Source organism: Silurus aristotelis, assembly GCF_946808225.1.
Source record: "Silurus aristotelis genome assembly, chromosome: 29".
NCBI classification, from domain to species: Eukaryota; Metazoa; Chordata; class Actinopteri; order Siluriformes; family Siluridae; genus Silurus; species Silurus aristotelis.
The window spans coordinates 6,500,077-6,519,444 of NC_139602.1; the positions used below are offsets into that span (position 1 = coordinate 6,500,077).

Below are 19,368 nucleotides of genomic sequence, written 5' to 3' on the forward strand. Positions count from 1 at the left end.
ATTGCAGGCCTCCTCACCTCACCTACATCACTTTGCTAACACCCTTGTGTCTAAATGAGCAAAAATCTCCACAGAATGTCCACAAAAACACTTCCCCAGAAGAGTGGACCTCATTATAACAGCAAATGGAGAATTAATGTGGACTGGGGCAACATTTTGGCCAAACTTTGGGCTGAGTATGTAATTAAAGAAAACATCCCTAGAATTCAAATTTTTGCTTTGTGTGAAAATTTGTATTCAGACTGTATATTGGTGAAGGTAGGCGGGGTTAAGGAGTGGCCATGGCCACCATGGACCCCATGAGAAGCTTGGGGGCGACTGTCGAATAAAAACTTCTTTAGATGGTATGAGGAAGAAACCTTTAGAGGAACCAGACTTAAAAGGAAAACCCCTCCTTATTTGTCCTTTCTACAGTCTTATACCGTCAGAGCTCCAGAGCAACTCGTAAATGAGCTCAACATCTGAGATCATTATAGATCCAACACCAACTCCTCCATGCCAAAGCATTTAAATGTTTAATGATGGAGAAACAGCAAATGTAAATGACACGTATATGTGTATTGTATATATGGAAACGTCGCTGCATAAAAACACAAGACTTCTATCTTTCAGATCCTCTGTGGTTCACATGCAACGTTTCGCACATAATGACTTTCTTTCATCAAACCCTAGAGATCGTCCAAGTCACGCTTCTTCCGCTTTTCCAGAAGACGTGGAGCAATATCCTCCTGCACAGAAACCCTTTATTTCCTTCCTGACCCGATATATTTACATCGGATTCGTTTGCTGTGACAACATTCAATTATCTCAGTTACACTCAGTCCATCCACTGTTATCTACTCCACCATCCACTTTCATCCATCCATTCACTTTCCTCCAACCACTTCCATTCAACCATTGTCCTCTATCACTTCCATCTATTTACTTCCATTTAGCCACTCTCCTCCATCCACTTCCATCCACTTTCCTCCATCCACTCTTCTCCATACATCTCTTTCCAGCCACTCTCCTCCATTCACTTCCATCCACTCTACTCAATCCACTCTCCTCCATACATCTCCATCCAGCCACTCTCCTCCATCCACTTCCATCCACTCTTCTCCATCCACTCTCCTCCATACATCTCCATCCAGCCACTCTCCTTTATCCACTTCCATCCACTCTTCTCCATACATCTCCATCCAGCCACTCTCCCCCATCCACTTCCATCCACTCTCCTCCATCCACTCTCCTTTATACATCTCCATGGAGCCACTCTCCTCCATCCACTTCCATCCACTCTACTCAATCCACTCTTCTCCATACATCTCCATCCAGCCACTCTCCTCCATCCACTCTCCACTCTCTTACATCCACTCTTCTTGAAACCTCTCCATCCAGCCACTCTCCTCCATCCAATTCCATCCACTCTCCTCCATCCATCTCCACCCAGCCAGTCTCCTCCATCCACTTCCATCCAATCTCCATCCACTATATATATATATATATATATATATATATATATATATATATATATATATATATATATATATAGCGAATTGCCATGGCGACATTCAATCATCTCAGTTACACAGCTGATCAAAATTCGAGAGCAATTCTCTGACATCGACGATATCGATTCTGAAACTGATACCAATGTTATGATCAGTGATATCATGTAGGATAAAATGTACCTATTAGAATAGAATAGGCCATGGCGCGAAGAAGAAAATACTTCAAGTTTATCGTCAACAATAAAGAGCTTCAAAGTAAAGTCGATTCTCTTCGTCTTTTACGTTTATTATATATATATATATATATATATATATATATATATACATATATATATATATATATATATATATATATATATATATATATATATATATATATAAATAAAATAGAAAGAAAAACATTAAAACTAATGCATTCCTTTCGCATTCGAAGCATTTATGTTAAATATCGAATTAGTTCCCAAGTAGGATCGATTTTATACTGTGCGAATCGACCCTGCAAGACCGATATCGAAAATATCGACGCTTAATAGGATGGGTGTAGATCGGATCAATCCGCCCATGTGTAAGTCTCGGAAAGAGAGAGGGGGGGCGGGAAGTCTCGCGAGAGTTCGGGCGCGATCGCGGACGCCATATTGCGCGACAGTTATTTTGATTCGTATGTGTCGGAAGCGAGGAAAAAGTGGGGAACGAAAAAAGCGGAGAAACTCCTCGGGGGGGAACGCGGAGAAAAGCAAAACTAAAAAGAGAGCGAGGGTTAGGAAAAAAAGAGCAGGAAGAGACGGCGAGACGGCACAATTCAAAAGGAAAACCGTGTGTTGAAACATTGAACGGGGGGCGACGGACGGACTCGGTGCCCCCTCCCCTCCCCTCCCCCTCCACCCCACGGACTTTGAAGTAAAGTTACGCCGTCCTCGGCGCACTTAGGCCCGGCTCCGGAGCCTCCTCCTGCCCGGCCCTGACACTCAGACGGACCCGGAGAGAAGCCTCGGTTCTCGGGCGGCCCCGGGTAGGGGGGGAGCGGCCAGGGAGGACACGAACACGGTAAAGAGAAAACACCTCGAGTTCATTGTTGTAATTAATTTTTAATAACTATTTTATTAATATTAGAAAGGAAAGAACTATTTTTATTAGGGGCCTAAAAGTGAAGTTGCTTCCCCTCCTCTCAGCTGTGCAGCAAAAAAAAAAATCAGATGGAAAAAAGTTTTCCAGATGACGGATTTATTACAAACCACAGTCTGGAAAAGTCTGGAAAGTTTCGAAATGTGTGTTTAAAAAAAAAAAAAAACTTCCTTTTTTTATTTTTTATTTTATTTCTTTTTGTAAACCGTATCGTGTTTATACCTTTTAGCTGGCTGCTAATCTCCGCTTCTGCCTGGATATGGAGCTGCTCTTCTTTACTTTTTCTTTTATAAACTTTTAGATTTTAAATATATATTAAATATTATTTATATATATCTTTAATCAAACCTTTTTTTTAAATAGTAAATAAATAAATGTGCAATCTGGCATCACGTGCAACGCTTTACTAAATAATCCCGTTTATGATGATAATACTATGAATATTCATGTATTATAATATTATTGTAATAATGATACAATGTAATACATAAAGCAATTTATTTATTCATTTTAAAGATTTGAACAGGTTTTTTAAAAAAGGGTTTCTTGTAGATAGATCTAGAAGCTGTATATATATTGTGTGTGTGTGTGTGTGTGTGTGTGTGTGTGTGTGTCTAAAGATTATTAATAATTTATTACTAGTTTTATATGATGTGGATCATCAGATATTTCTAAGCACGTTGTAACAGAGTTTGTTTAAAAATATGAAAAGAAATTCCCGGGATTTTCTTTCCGCGTTTATCCCAAGCGTTTGTTTTATTGTCCGTCTATCCATCCGCTCCTCTCCATACACTCTTCTGTTTTCTTCCATCTGTCCACTGTTATCTACTCCCCTGTCCACTTCCAGCCATCCATCCACCATCAGCCACTCTCCTTTGTCCACATCCATCCATCCATCCATCCATCCATCCACCCACTCTCCTAAATTCACTTCTGTTCAACCATTGTCCTCTATCACTTCCATCTATTTACTTCCATCCAGCCACTCTCCTCCATCCACTCTTCTCCATACATCTCCATCCAGCCACTCTCCTCCATCCACTCTCATCCATCCACTTTATTCCATACATCTCCTTCCATCCACTCTTCTCCATAAATCTCCATCCATCCACTCTCCTCCATCCATCCACTCTCCTCCATCCATCCACTCTCTTCCATCCATCTCCATCCATCCACTCTTCTATATCTACTCTCCTCCATCCACCTTCATCCATTCACTCTCCTCCATCCATCTCCATCTATCCACTTTCCTCCATCCACCTCCATCCATCCACTCTCCTCCATCCATCTCCCTCCATCCATTCTCCTCCAGCCAAGTTCATCTATCCATTCACTTCCATCCATCCATCAATCCATCCACTCTCCTTCATTCACTTTCATTTATCCACATGACTCCAAACGCACCTCTATCCACTCTGTTTATTCATCTTTTTGTTCTACTAAGGTATAAAATGTCCCCGTGTAGAAACGGAACACTTTCTGTGCTGATTAGTGCCGTAGTTTTTATACACGTTTTAATGTTGTTTTAAATGTTATTACGTAAACCATGTTAAAATCAGTTTATCCCCCCAGAATAAAAGAGGGAATATTTTTGGAGTGTGTGAGTGCGCTTGCTGTGTGGAGAAATATTTAGCGTCTGAATTTAAAAATTAAGTATATGTTGGAGATTTGTGAGGCGTCAAGGAGGGTCAGACGTCAGTGTTGGTCTTTGGCGTATGCTATCCTGGTGTTAGCGAAGCAGATGTGTAGCAGTACCCACCAGCTTACTGTTGCTTCTCTCTTCAAAAATTATGTTCTTATAGTCCATTCTGAAACCTGTTTATATTAAAGCATTTGTCTGTTTTTTTTTTTTTCTTCGCAAGAATTTAGCATTTTTTTTTGTAGTTGATGTCCCAAGAAAGCATGTCAGGCTGAAGTACTAAAGTGCCGCTGCATCGCAGTCTTTATGTAGAGATGATATGAGAGCTGAAATCAGGCTGAAGTACTAAAGCGCCGCTGCATCACCGTCTTTATGTAGAGATGATATGAGAGCTGAAATCAGGGACACTGTGGGTAACGTAGCTGAACAGGTTTAAGCAACCAAACACAAAGAACCCAAAGATCAAGTTTCACTGCAAAGATTAATACACTACTCACCAAACCACCATCTGTTCATTTTCCATCCATCCATCCATTCTCATCCATCCATCCATCCATCCATCCATTCTCTTTCATCTAACCATCCATCCATCCATTCTCTTTCATCCATCCATCTATACATTCTTTCATTCATCCACTTCCATTCAACAAATTCCATCTACATCTATAATCTATCCATCCATCCATCTATCTATCCATCCACTATTTCATCCATCCATTCTTTTAAACATCTATCATCCATTTCTTCACTTCTGTCCACTCTTTCATCTACTTATCCATCCATCCATCCACTCTTTTTAACCATCCACTTCCATTTATTCACTTCCATCCAACAAGATCCATCTGTTTATCGATCCACTCTTTCATCCATCCACTCTCTTCTATCCACTTCTATTTAATCACTTTCATCCAACTACTTCCACTCTTTTATCTATCAATTTTTTTCACCCACTCTTTCATCCATCCATTCACTTCCATTTATGCAATTTTTGTCCACTTATCCATCCATGCATCCATCATCCACTTTCATTCATTTACCTCTCCATCCACCTCCGTCAGTCCACTCCTCTATCAGCTCCTCTGTCCAATTCGATCCTCTCCTCTATCCTCTCCTCTATCCTGTCCTCCATCAGAGAGATTTGCCTTTCCTGTGTTTGAATTAATCACTGCACTCGCATCGTCCAACAACAGCAGCTCATTTTGGTCAGAACATCTCAGCCCTCATACCTCTACTCCTCGCCCTCCGTCCCGCCGTGTTCTCTAAAGCACTTCCACAGCTCGGAAATTTCCGGCACGATCACAGTTTCGTTCCAGACCCCAAATAGTTTTGTAACTCGACTGACTCGCTGCTGAGACGAGTTCTTTGAATTCGCTTCGGTTTTATTTGCGGCAGTGAGAAGCTCCGTCTGAGAGCCGCCGTCAGTCCTGTTGTTTCTGGTGTCGATCTCCTTCTTAATCCAGAGACCTCAAGCAGAAATGCTGATGAAAACGGGACGCGTGTGTGGAATCTGACATCGGCTTGGCGTACGGATGGTGTGTGTGTGTGTGTGTGTGTGTGTGTGTGTGTGTGTGTGTGTGTGTGTGTGTGTGTGTACAGCCTTTTTCGTTTCTCCATGTTTCCTGAACAGTGTTTTGATTACTGCAGAGCCCGTTGTGGATATTTTAGCGCCGTTAAACTTTTCCCCGCACTGAGCTGCGAAGCATCAACACGTTATTTTTAGGTACTACGATGACACGTGACCGCAGGAGAGCTCGACGTTTCTTTAATTGCCCAATCAAAACCCGGTTAGCCCCGAACTGGTCAGAAAGGGAGCCACGTTTATTACAGGTTTATAACACTGTATGGACGAAAGCATTGGGGCACCTGCCTTTTCCAAACGTGTCCAATACCTACCACGCTTCCACTCGGGTCACTCAGACAGTAGGTCCCGAGTATCTGATCATTGGTAGGACATATTATGAAGAACACAAGAAAAAAAAAGCAATAACCTACCCTGATCTGTCTTTAGAATATTTCTCTTCATTTTGTTACTGGTGGGATTTTAACCGTTTCACATCCTGGACACAGTCTTTAATACAGATGAACTGCTCCGAGGGGCAATTACAGCCTCTGCATTTTCTCTCCTTTAACCGTCTTTACCGCTGTTACGCTTTTTCTGTGCCACACTGTCACTCTGTCCTTCTGTCCCACAGTCACTCTGTCCTTCTGTCCCACAGTCACTCTGTCCTTCTGTCCCACAGTCACTCTGTCCTTCTGTCCCACTGTCCTTCTGTCCCACTGTCCTTCTGTCACTTTTTCCTTCTGTCCCACTGTCACTCTGTCCTTCTGTCACTCTGTCCCACTGTCAGTCTGTCATTCTGTCCTTCTGTCCCACTATCAATCTGTCCCTCTGTCAGTGTGTCCCCCTGTTATAATGTCAATCTGTCCCTCTGTCAATCTGTCCTTCTGTCCCACTGTCAGTCTGTCAATCTGTCCTTCTGTCCCACTGTCAGTCTGTTGCTCTGTTATAATGTCAATCTGTCCCTCTTTCAGTGTGTCCCCCTGTTATACTGTCAGTCTGTCCCTCGGTAATAATACCAGTGTTACACTGAAAACATATTGGAGTCGCATAATGCAGCGTTTCTTTCACTCGCGCTCACACACTCATTCTCGCCCTGTCGCTCTGCCACGATCCTTCTGACTCACACTGTGGCCTCGTCTCGTGTAAATTTGTCCCTGTCATACGCTCTCTCCATCCGTCACACTTCCTGCCAATGATGTGCGGACCAGTCAGATTCAAGAACCCAGTTTCTCTGGAATAAAGCTTTGTGTGGCTCTCGGTTACATGGTGAGGGAATTTTTTTTGGGGGGGAAAAAATTCACACACGCGCACACACAGAGCAACCGCTCACATGTTCAATTTTTTAGACCATCTTCAGTTCCTTATATCTGACGGAGGACTTCGCTTCTGTTCTTTTTTTTTTCTTCCCATTTTGCGGCGTTTCTGGCCCCTGCCGGAGCCTCTTAACATGGCAGACTCTCTCTCTCTCTCTCTCTCTCTCTCTCTCTCTCTCTCTCTCTCTCTCTCTCTCTCTCTCTCTCTCTCTCTCTCGGCTATGTTTTTAGATCTCAGATAGAGGAGTTCTGAAAGATCATCGTATGAACGAGAGGAGAGAAGAACAGGAAGCACGTGGATAACTAGGAATGAGGATTGATGGAGGAAACCAGTAAGCAAGGAAGGAAAGAATTAAAGGAAAAGAAGGAAGGAAGAAAGGAGAAGATGACAGGAAGCATGGAAGGATAAAGAGGAAGGGTGAGGACGGAATAAAGCAGAACGGGGCGCTCTTTGATCTTTAAGCGGTCGCGGATCAGGTTCCCTTGTTGTTGACATGAGTGCGAGTGTTTCACCTCCGTTTGGCAACAAGGGTGCAGTGAAACCTTCTTGTTTACCCTGAGGATACAGTGTAGGGTTCAGTCATCCAAAAAACAACAGCACTGTGGGAACAAGGGAGACAGAGGAGAAGAGTAGACGGAGAGAAACACACGCATGGTCATACCCATCACATTTGACTTTCTGCTCATGCCTACTCTCCATGGGGAATCTGGTCCAGCTGCAGGGGGTGAAGGAAGGAAGGAAGGAAGGAGGGGTAATGGAGGGGGTAAAGGAAGAGAGGTCAAGCAGGAAGGAAAGACAGGAGGCAAATGAAAAAAAAAAACGATGGGGGAAGTAGGAAGGGATGACAAGAGGGAAGACGCGGAGGGAAGAAGGAAGGATTGATGTAGGGATTGAAGAAAGTAAGAAGTTGAAGGACGGGAGGAAGGGAAAGAGAGAAGAAATGACGGCTCACTTTCACTGCCTGTTAAAAATAAAAGAGAGAAAGAAAAAGTGATAAACAGCTGAACAAAGATATTTTGCATCTTAATTCAGATTCGAACGATATGCTGGTTTAAAAATAACACGCACAGGCAGACATGCGCGCGCACACAGACATAAGCACACATGCAGACATGCACGCACACACACACAGATGTACATGTGCAGACATGTGCACACACGCAGACATGCACACACACAGATGCGCAGACATGCGCACACACACAGACGCACACACATGCAGACATGCGCACACAGTCATGGACACACGTAGACACGTGCGCACACATACAGACACGCACACACACAGACGTGAGCATACGCAGTCATGCTCACACAAACGCGCGCACAAGCATGCGCACACTTGCACGCAGGCGCACGCACACATACAGACACGCGCAGACATGCTCACATGCAGACATGCACATACACACATGCAGGTGCGCACATGCACATACATGCACACGCAGTCATGCAGACGCGCGCACACGCAAATACACGTACATACACAGATGCACACACATACGCAGGTGCACACACGTGCATACATGCGCACACGCATACATGCACATAAACATACACGCACAGACGCATACATGCGCATACACAGACGCACACACACAAACATGCACACACACAGACGCACACACGCAGCTGCACTGTATTTTTGGTTCCACTGGAAACCATTTTAGCAGCAGACTGAATTTGTCCCCGTTATTGTCTCGTAAACGTCTCAGTTCCGCAGACACACGGCCTTCGCCTTCGGCCTTACAGGGGTTTTCCCCCTCAGAAAGTGGGATATGTGAGAGTGAATGAATCTCAGGGTAAACATCAGGCCTGAGTGAGGATGAGACAAATATCACTTCATCCTCCTGTCACCTTATCACTGTGTGTGAGACTGTAGGGTTTCATTCAAGGTGTAAAAACACTTCAAATTTTAGAAGGACGGGAGGAGCGACAGGATTAAAGAAAGTAAGGACAGGGAAAAGAGGGGAAGGAACGATGGGGGATTGAAAAAAGAACGGACAGAAAGGAAGGAGACTGAAGGAAGGAATGACTCAAGTGGATTGAAGAAAGAAATAACAGGAAGGAAGGAGGAAAAAGTAGAAATAAAGGAGGGGATGGAAGGGAGAAAGCTGTCGTTCTTCATGTTGCTTTATTTTGTCTGTCCTTTTCACTCTTTACTTTCTGTCCCTCTTTCATTCCCTTCTTAAGATACTTTTCCTCTCCCTCTTTTTTTTTTCTTCTCACTTTGCCTCTTTCCCTCTCTCTCAGGCAGGCAGACACGAAAAGACAGTCAGTGTGTGTGTGTGTGCATGTGCGAGCTGACTGTGCTGAGTTGTGAGTTTTGAACATTACCTCCTGAGCCTCAGGCTAGAAAACAAGCCATATTTTCCCATCAAAACGAGGGACAGGCCGAATCGACACACCAACTTCTCTCCCTCCCTTTGTATTCATCCCTCCCTCACTCCCTCCCCCTTTTTCTTTCTCTTGCTCTATCTCTCTCTCTCTGTCTTTTTCCAAAACACGTTGCACAACAGCGCTGCAAACGTACACAAGCGGCTAAGCTATGGGAAAGCTCCTCCAGCGTTTCAGCTTAGCAAGTGAAATCAGATCAGCCTTTAACGGTGTCGAGGAGTTTCCCCCTTAATCCCAGATTCTCCATGGACCGAGCGTCTCGGTCTCCATGGATAGAGTGTCTCGGTCTCCATCACTAGATAGATGGTCCGAGTGTCTCCGTCTGCATGGACCGAGCATCTCCGTGGACTGATAGTCTCGGTCTAGATGGACCGAGTGTCTCGGTCTTTAAGTGCCAAGTGTCTCCGTCTTCATGGGCTGAGATAGGGCTGAGCGTCTCCGTCTAGATGGGCTCTAAATGGTCTCCCCGTGCCGACTTTCGGGGGTACACTCGGACCTTCAGCTTACACATTGGTCCTCTGCAGGAATGTGCTAGCTCGCTCATACGCACACTGTCAACCTGTCAGTGCACGCGCACACACACACAGCGTCTGTAAAAATGCAGGCAAGCGCGCTCATGTCTAACGTTAACTACAGAATGCTCTTCTACAGGAAACTTAAGGTCGCCTTTTGGGTCGAATAGAGACCCTTATTTTACCACCATCATCATCATCATCATCGCGAACCCTTGAAGCAATCGCGAACACCATTTACTATGTCACTCTAAACATTGACGTTGCCACGGCGATCTTGAAGCGCAAGGGGTACTTTATTACATCAATAAATCCGAAGTCTGAGGTTTTAACATTTGCTCAAGTAGTTCAGCAGTGGTTGCGTCGAGAGTTCCGTCCACCTGTAGTGCTGTTGTAATCTTGGAAATTCAGAGTAAAAATGGAACCCACACCCTCAGGGACATAACTTCGTTTTCCCTCTGAAGCGTCTCTTCAGACGGGTTGCAGCCATGGAAACGGATTTTCGCGATCGTTCAGTCACAATGTTCTTCATAAAGAGGTCTGTCAGTTGCTTGCTGGTTTTCTCCCCTTTGAACCGTTACGTTTATACCATTTGCCGCAATGGTTTTATATCGTGATCTTGAGGGTAAAGGGCCTTGCTCAAGGTACCACTCGGTGGTGCCTGGGATGTGCTGTTTTTTGTGGTCCGGACCCGATTTTAAAACATCGTAAATCGTACAAATAAATAGTACCCAAGTCCGAGCAGAACTTGAAGGCCGAGGCAGTAGTGCGTTGGTGTGTTTTAATTCTGGTGTGTGGTTTGACAGGCCCAAGCATGAGGGGACCTGCCTGTGCCAGTCTCCCACCGGGTCTCGGGGGCTCTGCTTATTAATTCACTATGGTCACAGAGCGTGGAGGCGCTGGAGTGAAGTGAGGCCACGGTGTTGCTTTGTTTTCCCCCTGACGTGAAACCCTGAAAAGTTCTCTCTTTATTTTATTAGATTTTTTTACCCACTAGTCCCTCAGTGGCACGCTACCCCGAGCTCTTTCCTTTCTCCCTCGTCACCGAGAGACACGTGCGAAACTGACCCACCATAGGCCACCTCTCCAACGGCGGGCACGCTTCCTCACGGTGCCGTCATGTGACTTGGCTGCCATTTGTCTTTTGCTTGGCCTCAAGGTGGGGAGTAATACTCCTAGCAGCTGCGGCAAGCATTTCCGCTTTCCCACACACACACACACACACACACACACGCACGCAAACACACTCTTTCACACACACACACCGATTTAATTCGAATTTCTCATTTTATTTTCATTGACTATCTGTCCCTTTGCTTCAAGTAACAACTTTTTAAAACCTTATAAAGCAGGGCTGCAACAACTAATCGGTAAAACGGTAATGGCGTTGTCGAACAACCGCTTAAGTTAGCGCGACGGCAAGATAACGCAGCCGCTTGCAAAACAGCGATCCGTACAGGGTCAACCAGCAGCGAGAAAAGGTGTGCGTCCCAAGTCGCAACAAAGAACCTGCAAGTTCCGCAAAGCAGAGTTTGCGCAGTACGGAACAACACGCTGGTGTCACAATTATTCTGCAAAATTGAATGTATGATATATTATAGATGCTCATATCTATACAACTAAACAAAATGTCTGAACACAAATTGTCAAAACATTCTATGTAGTTATAACGAGCAAAACATTTAATTCCCCACCCACCCTAAAAAACATCTGATTAATTATAATAATTGATCGGTTAATCAAGAATGGTGGCTCCAGCGGTTAAGGCGCTGGGTTGCCGACCGGAAGGTCTGGGGTTCAAGCCCGGTATCGCCAAGCTGCCACTCTTGGGCCCTTGAGCAAGGCCCTTAACCCTCTATGCTCCGGGGGTCCCTTACAAGGGAGATATCAAGGTCCGTGACGTCGGAGTGACGTGGGCCGCCTTCCCATGGGCTCACCACCTGCAGGAGGGACCGTAAGGGACGGTGCTGTGAGGATTGGGCAGTAGTCGAAGGCGGGGGCCTGCTTAGACTGCTGCTCCCGTGACCCGAATTACGGATAAGCGGGAGAAAATGGATGATGAATGAATGATCGGTTAATCGATCAGCAAAATATTTGTTATTTATAGCCCTAACGTAAATCCGAAAACGACGCAATGCAGAGCTTCCAGGGTGTGCCGTTTTTTCAGTTCCCCACTCGCAGCTTCAGTTCCTCCCGCTCGGCATTTCAATGGGTCCCGAGAGACGGTACTGGGGAACCCCGACGTTTTGGAAGCGACGCCTGAGAGTAAAGGTGTCGGGGATTTAAAAAGGGGTCGATAACCACCCAGTCACTGTTCAGGTTGAAGCCGCAGGACGTCTCAAACGTTTCTGCTCCAACCTGGAAGTGCTTTGGTGGACTCTTTGAAATGTTTCTGCCGCCAACAAACCCATTTCACCCCTCCCATGTGGAGCTTCTGCTGCTAATGGGGTGAAGCTCAGCATTTAATCTGCTAGTTTTTCGATCTTCTCCTTTATATTTTCTCTGTTCCGGACCAAAAGAATCAGGCTTTCCCAGACAGATGTGGTTCTTCACCAAATCTCGGAGAGACACAGTTGCCTGGGACGTCTTTGGATGCAAGAAAAAAGAGTCTGTCCACAAAGCCCAGCGCCAAGGGTTGGAAGATCTCCTGCTATAGAGCTCCAACCGCCGTTGGGATGAATTGCCACAGCACCACAGACCTCTTCCTCACCTCACATACATCGGCGCACAAAATCCCCCCCCCCAAAAAATCTAGTGGAACATCATCTCAGAGGAGTGGAGCTTCATTCTAAGAGACGATGGGGACCGAATAAGAAAAGGGATGTTAAAGAACCTATGGTCGAGTGTCCACTGCGGACGACAACTGCGGACGTCATGGTTACAACAGGCGCTAGGTTGTGTCGAGACTTCCTGGAAATGACAGGAATGTTTTTTTTTTTTTTTTTATAGATTTCCATGGATTTGCTCTACTGATGTCTGAATTTGTATAGTGTTACCGCATCTAAGCATAATGTGGGCATGGCCCGAATCAGCCACGCCCCTGGCACGTGTCTGACAGTCCCGTGAATTCTTTTTTTTTTTCACGCACCGAATATCCGAATTCGAACCGTTTACACATGGTCCTCCATATCGAAAAATCACTGATGCATCAAGAGACCACAAGTGCCATTGAAGTGTGTGTGTGTGTGTGTGTGTGTGTGTGTGTGTGTGTGTGTGTGTGTGTGTGTGTGTCGGAGTATTTATGAACGTACGTGGAATGCCGGAGAGCCGTCCCACTTGAGCAGCGTGATGGCTCCAGGGCCTTTTTTTTTTCTTTGCCTTTTTCCTCGTGTTTTGTTTCCTCACATGTTTCGACTCGACGCCTCTTTGGCAGAACCGTTTGTCAGGATCGGGGGGAAATGCGCTTCAGGGGCTTCACCCGGGACACGAAACGACAAATCTCGGATTAAACCCGGTCTGGTTTCCCCTTCACAAAGTCAGGACGGATCCGCACTCGCTCGGGGACGTGTCTCGGGTCGTGCCACGTGACCGGTATTTCATGTTCGAAATAAATGTTTTCTGTGCCATAGAAAAGTTCTTTCAACTCTATTGAAAGGCAACTCCAGGGGCATCCGTTTGCACCAGTAACTGTACTATAGTAATGCTTTTCCGTTTCTATAGCTACGATTGCAGTCTTTCTGGTAACCGTGACGATTCCTGTTTCTATAGTAGTGACTGCCATTTCGATTGTAACCACAGCAACATTGTCCCTGTAATAACCACGGCAACGTAACCTCGACAATGTAGTCCCTATGGTAACCCTGACAGCTTTGGTTTCTAAAGTAACCATGGCAACGTAATCTCTATGGTAACCTCGACAACGTAGTCTCTATGGCAACCTTAACAGCTTTCGTTTTTTTCCCTTTTCTGAAGTAACCACAGTAACGGTGGTTTCTATAGTAACCACGACAGTTTTTCTTTTTAAAGTAATATGGTCTCTATGGTCACCATGGTCGCTTCTTTATCGACCCACTTGTTCCAGGTGGTCATTGGTCGCATCCTCGGAGTGATTTATTCCACTTGTAGGAGGAGCGCAGTGTATTGAAAACACCGCAAGCAGAGTATGAAGCTCTCAGGCTCTTGTGTGTGTGTGTGTGTGTAAGTGTGTGTCGGTGTGCCAGTGCGAGTTTGGAACAGGGCCCATCATCTCCCAGAGTAATATCTTCTGAGTGCCCTCGTGCCTTTTTTTTTTTTTTTCCCCTCTTTTTTACTCGCTAATTCTGCTAACGTGGACCAGATGCATCCTGTTGACTGTGCACTCAGATTTATTTATTTAGCAACAACGCTGCTGTATGCAGGACTCCAGCAGTGTGTGTGTGTGTGAGAGTGACATTACTCCAAATAGGCTTCAACAAGTTCCAGGAAAGATCTACCGTATGTATGTCAGTGCCGATGGCGACTTTTAGGCTACATTTCGTGTCCCTGTAGTTTTGCCGAGACGTCCACACACGGGGTCAGCGAAAGTTCACGTTAACGCCCCCTCCAGCAGAGTCAAGGCAGAGAGGTAGCCGTGTCCTGCAGTTCCTTCCGTCTTTATGACACACCATCGAAACCCTGAGGACAAAAAAGGGCTGCGGAAGCGAAAGAGTTGCAACCGGCGTTCTCTTCACGTTCTCTTGATTTGTATGTGTGTTTTAAACACTGCATTTTGCATTCGCTGTTATTCGGTTGAGTGTTCCAGGAAGATGGTCTGCTAGTTTGGTGGAGATGAGGTGGAGGTTTGGTGAAGATGAGGTGGAGGTTTGGTGGAGGTTTGGTGGTGATGAGGTGGAGATTTTGTGGAGGTTTGGTGGCAGTTTGGTGGAGATGAGGTGGAGGTTTGGTGGAGATGAGGTGGAGGTTTGGTGGAGATTTTGTGAAAATGAGCTGGAGGTGAGGTGCTCGTTTAGACACAAGGGCATTAGTAAACCAGGTAGTGATGCAGGTAAGGTGAGGAGGCCTGGGGTGACTTTCACATTCATCCCAATAGGCTTGAAGCTCTAGAGTAGGAGAGATGTCACATCTTCCACCCTATGGAAAGCAGATGTTCATGGAGCTGGCTTTGAGGTTTCCGGGTCTCCATGTTCATGCATCAAAACCGTTTGGGGGAAGAACCATGTGTAGTCAGGTGTCCCAATACTTTTGGGATAGAAACTTCTATCTGCACATCCCAAATCGATGCTCTGCACTACACGTGGACGAGCCGTTGCTATAGAAACAGGACTCTGCTTTCTTATTACTAGACTGTGAATTTAAAGGGTGTGTGTGTGTGTGTGTGTGTGTTTGTGAGAGAGAGAATATCCACCCTCATAACTCACGCTAAATGTGTAACCCCACACACACACACACACCCACCCATTAAACATTTCCAGATAGAAATCGCAGATGCCTGCATGCGCACACGCAACGAAGACCAAAAAAACAGCGAGCGTTTAAAAGCGAGGGCAAAATCCAGCGTCTTCTCCATAAAAAAAAAACGCTTTACAGGCTGTAAGCCGAGCTGCTCTGGAGCTCGTTTCACGACCCGCATCACACCACCTTCCTGCTCAGAGGCTCTGAAGTGCAGCCAGATGTCTCCTCCGCACGCCGTGACTTTATTTGTGGTCCGAGACGTCTCGTGCGAGGGAGCTTCGTATTATATCGGCGCGGAAGTAGACGTCCATATATTTTTGACTGCAGACGTGATCTAAACGTAGGGTTTTTTTTTGGTGGAAAACCGAAATATGCAATATTTCATCCCGGCCGTGGATCCAGTAACCGAAAATAAAACTTCAATAAAAGTCATCGAAAGTGTGCAGGTTGACCCCAAGACCCCCCAACCCCCCACCCCCGTGTTATTTACATTGCCGTGTTCCCCATGAAAAATGCTCCTCGGTGGCTCTGCCAGAAAATTCCATGCACTCGGTGAACAGGCTGAGTTCTGTGTGTGTGTGTGTGTGTGTGTGTGTGTGTGTGTGTGTCGTTTGCCAGAGAATTTTTCACTCAGTCAGCAGCACGATCAGGCTGAATCCTGTGCAGCTGCCTGAGAGCCCTCGCTCTCTACATCAGGGTTTTCAATAAGCAGATGGTAAACATGCTGCAGGGAAACCAAGCCTCTACCCTGACTCACTGACTTCACTAACTTTCACTCTGACTCGGCCTGAATCCCTGACTCACCCTTTATCCCCTGATTCCCTTCTTACTCTGACTCACTGGCTGACCCTGACTCACCTTTAACCCCTGACTCACTCTTTACCCTTACTAATTTTTTACCCTGACTCACCCTGACACACTTTTTACCCTGACTCACTTACCTTTTAACCCTGACTCACTGACTTCACTAACTTTCACCCTGACTCGGCCTGAATCCCTGACTCACCCTTTATCCCCTGATTCCCTTCTTACTCTGACTCACTGGCTGACCCTGACTCACCTTTAACCCCTGACTCACTCTTTACCCTTACTAATTTTTTACCCTGACTCACCCTGACACACTTTTTACCCTGACTCACTCACCTTTTAACCTCACTCACACATTAGACTGACTCTCATTACCCTGACTCGCCCTTTACCCTGACTCACTGACCGACCCTGACTCATTCTTTACCCTGATTGACTCTTTACCCTGACCCACCCTTTATTTTGACTCACTCTTTACCCTGACTCGTCCATACCCTGACGCCCTGAACGAGTCGGTGATTGATCTTGTTGACTCATACACACCCTGACTCTTGGCGAGTAAAGTCAGAAAATGAAATAAAAAGAAGAGCATTTCTGTCTTGTGCTTGAATAAGAACTAGTCGTTCAGTTACCCCCACCCTAACCCATTCTAACTCTGACCCACCCTCACCCTAACCCACCCCCAAGCTAACCTACTCAAACCATAACCCACCCTCACCCATCCCCACGCTAACCCACTCTAACCCTAACCCACTCTAACCCTAACCCACCCTCACCCTCACCCACCCCCATGCTAACCCACTCTAACCCTAACCCACTCTAACTCACCCTAACCCACTCTAACCCTGACCCACTCTCAACCTAACCCACCCCCATACTAACCCACTCAAATCCTAACCCACCCTCACCCTCACCCACCCCCACGCTAACCCACTCTAACCCTAACCCACTCTAACTCGCCCTAACCCACTGTAACTTTGACCCCCCCTCACCCTCACCCACCCCCCGCTAACCCATTCTAACTCACCCTAACCCACTCTAACCCTAACCCCCCCCCACGCTAACCCACTCAAACACTAAGCCACTCTAACCCTAACCCACTCTAATCCACTCTCACCCTAACCCACTCTAATCCACCCTCACCCTAACCCACTCTAACCTTTTCCAACCCTCACCCTAACCCACCCCCACGCTAACCCACTCTAACTCTAACCCTAACCCACCCCCACACTAACCCACTCTAACCCTAACCCACCCCCATGCTAACCCACCCTCACCCTAACCCACTCTAACCCTAACCCACCCTAACCCCCACCCTTATCCTAACCCACTACAACCCACCCCAAACAACCCTAACTCTCCCTAACACCCTAATTCTAACCAACCCACCCGAACCCCCCACCCTAAACAGCCCTAAACCACCATAACCAACACTTACCCATCATAACCCACCCTCACCCCCCACCCCACCTAATTGTGCATTCTCTTGATGTTTGTGTGTAGTTTGTTTGGCACAGAACTCGGAGACAAAACCAGTGGCTGTGGTTGGGCTGAAGTGCTTTTGCTCAGTTGCCCACCCCTTAGTAGGGTTGTTTGCGTGTGTGTGTGTGTGTGTGTGTGTGTGTGTGTGTGTGTGTGTAGGCAGGAAATCAGAAATTCTCTGCGAGTGCCGCAGGCTGCAGCTGGCCGCTGATTGGAAGCAGGCAGGGGCCACAGGCTGTCGTGTTGCATTCTGGGAGAGCAGGTTGGCCCCCTCACCAAACGCTCTGAGATACAAGGAGGCCTCTGTCAGGGCATTCGAGGACAACACTGAGCCTCTCCCATGAAGAGATTGCAAAATGCACGCACACACACACACACACACACACACACACACACACACACACACACACACACACACACACACACACACACACGATTTCTGCAACCGGAACGTGTCGTCCTGGCTTCTGCATTTCGCCAAACTTAGTCTTAGTCTGTGCTTGGGCTGTGTGTCACTCATTTTCCATATGTCTCACACTCACACACATACTCATAAAACCTCATACACACCCCCAGCTAAAGCAAACACTGTTTTTGCACACACAAACAACCTCCATCTTGCGACATGTGAAACTGGTGCTGCTTCATCGTCGGCATTCAGGGTCTTCTTTTCTGCTCCCCTGTCCGAGTTCAGCCAGAGGACGTTGGTGCCGCCGTTTCGTATCCTCTTGCCGACTGCTAGCCCACGCTATCGCTTCCTGAGACCGCTGGTCCTCTAGTCCCCAAACATAACCAAGAGTTTCTCAGGTTGACGGGAATCTAACATTTAGCATTTTTCCTTTGGAACATCCAGGGTTCCTACACAGTACGGAATAATTATTTGTTGTTTCCTGCATCAAACGCCAACCCATCGCCAAAAGGGCCTTGGGGACAAAAAGTGTTGTTCTCCTAAAATCATTTTGCTTGGCCGATTATTCATATGCAGTTTAATTTGAAGTACCAATTTAATTCTATTCGCAATCCAGGTAGCATCAGTGTGTGTGCGGAAGTTTTTACCCGAGTAGTCTCAAGAGTGAGTCAAGAAGGCGGCGTCGAGTACAGTACGACCTGCTCGTCCTGCTAATCAGCTTGTCGCTCTTTACCACAAGTCCGTCTGCAAGAGGCTTATTTTTGGGCGTGTGTGTGTGTGTGTGTAGGGGGTTGGTAGGTGCTTGCTAAATGAGGCTCTAGGTCTCTAAAAGCCTAAAGTAAATGTGCTGGCTGCCTCGAGACATCTGATCCAGCAGATCCTGTTCCGCTTACACACACACACACACACACACACACACACACACACACTTACTAAACCGTGTCACACTCGATCTGGCCAGTAAACGAGCGACGTTTTTATCCGCGCCAGGACTTCTCAGTTTCCGCATTTTCCCAGCGAGTTCGGCTCGGGTGTTCGTAAAAAAAAAAAAAGAATTTTACGACCGTTTCCGCGTGTCTCAGGATGATCTGGAACCCCGGAGCGTTGCGTAAATACATTTGTTTGATTTCAAACTGTTTTGAAACCCGATATTTAAAAAAGAGGTAAAAAAAAAAAAAGTACCCACTCATGAATTTTGTGTACGCCTCAGCAGCGAGCAGAAATAATCGCGCAATCGTTGTTCCCTTTTGAATCCTTTCTAG

The 19,368-nt window shown here is 46.3% G+C and overlaps 2 protein-coding genes across 5 annotated transcripts in view; one reads left to right on the forward strand and one right to left on the reverse strand.

The window, feature by feature from the left end:
• Positions 1–19,368, reverse strand: part of LOC310722610 (uncharacterized protein) — a 676,055-nt gene that overhangs the window by 238,974 nt on the left and 417,713 nt on the right. The window lies entirely within an intron of this gene.
• Positions 2,100–19,368, forward strand: part of tab2 (TGF-beta activated kinase 1 (MAP3K7) binding protein 2) — a 29,654-nt gene continuing 12,385 nt past the window's right edge. For all 3 annotated transcript variants that reach the window (XR_014532395.1, XM_083535054.1, XM_083535055.1), the window contains exon 1: positions 2,100–2,537. The gene's annotated coding sequence lies outside the window, so the exon portion shown is untranslated. The remainder of the gene's footprint in view (positions 2,538–19,368) is intronic.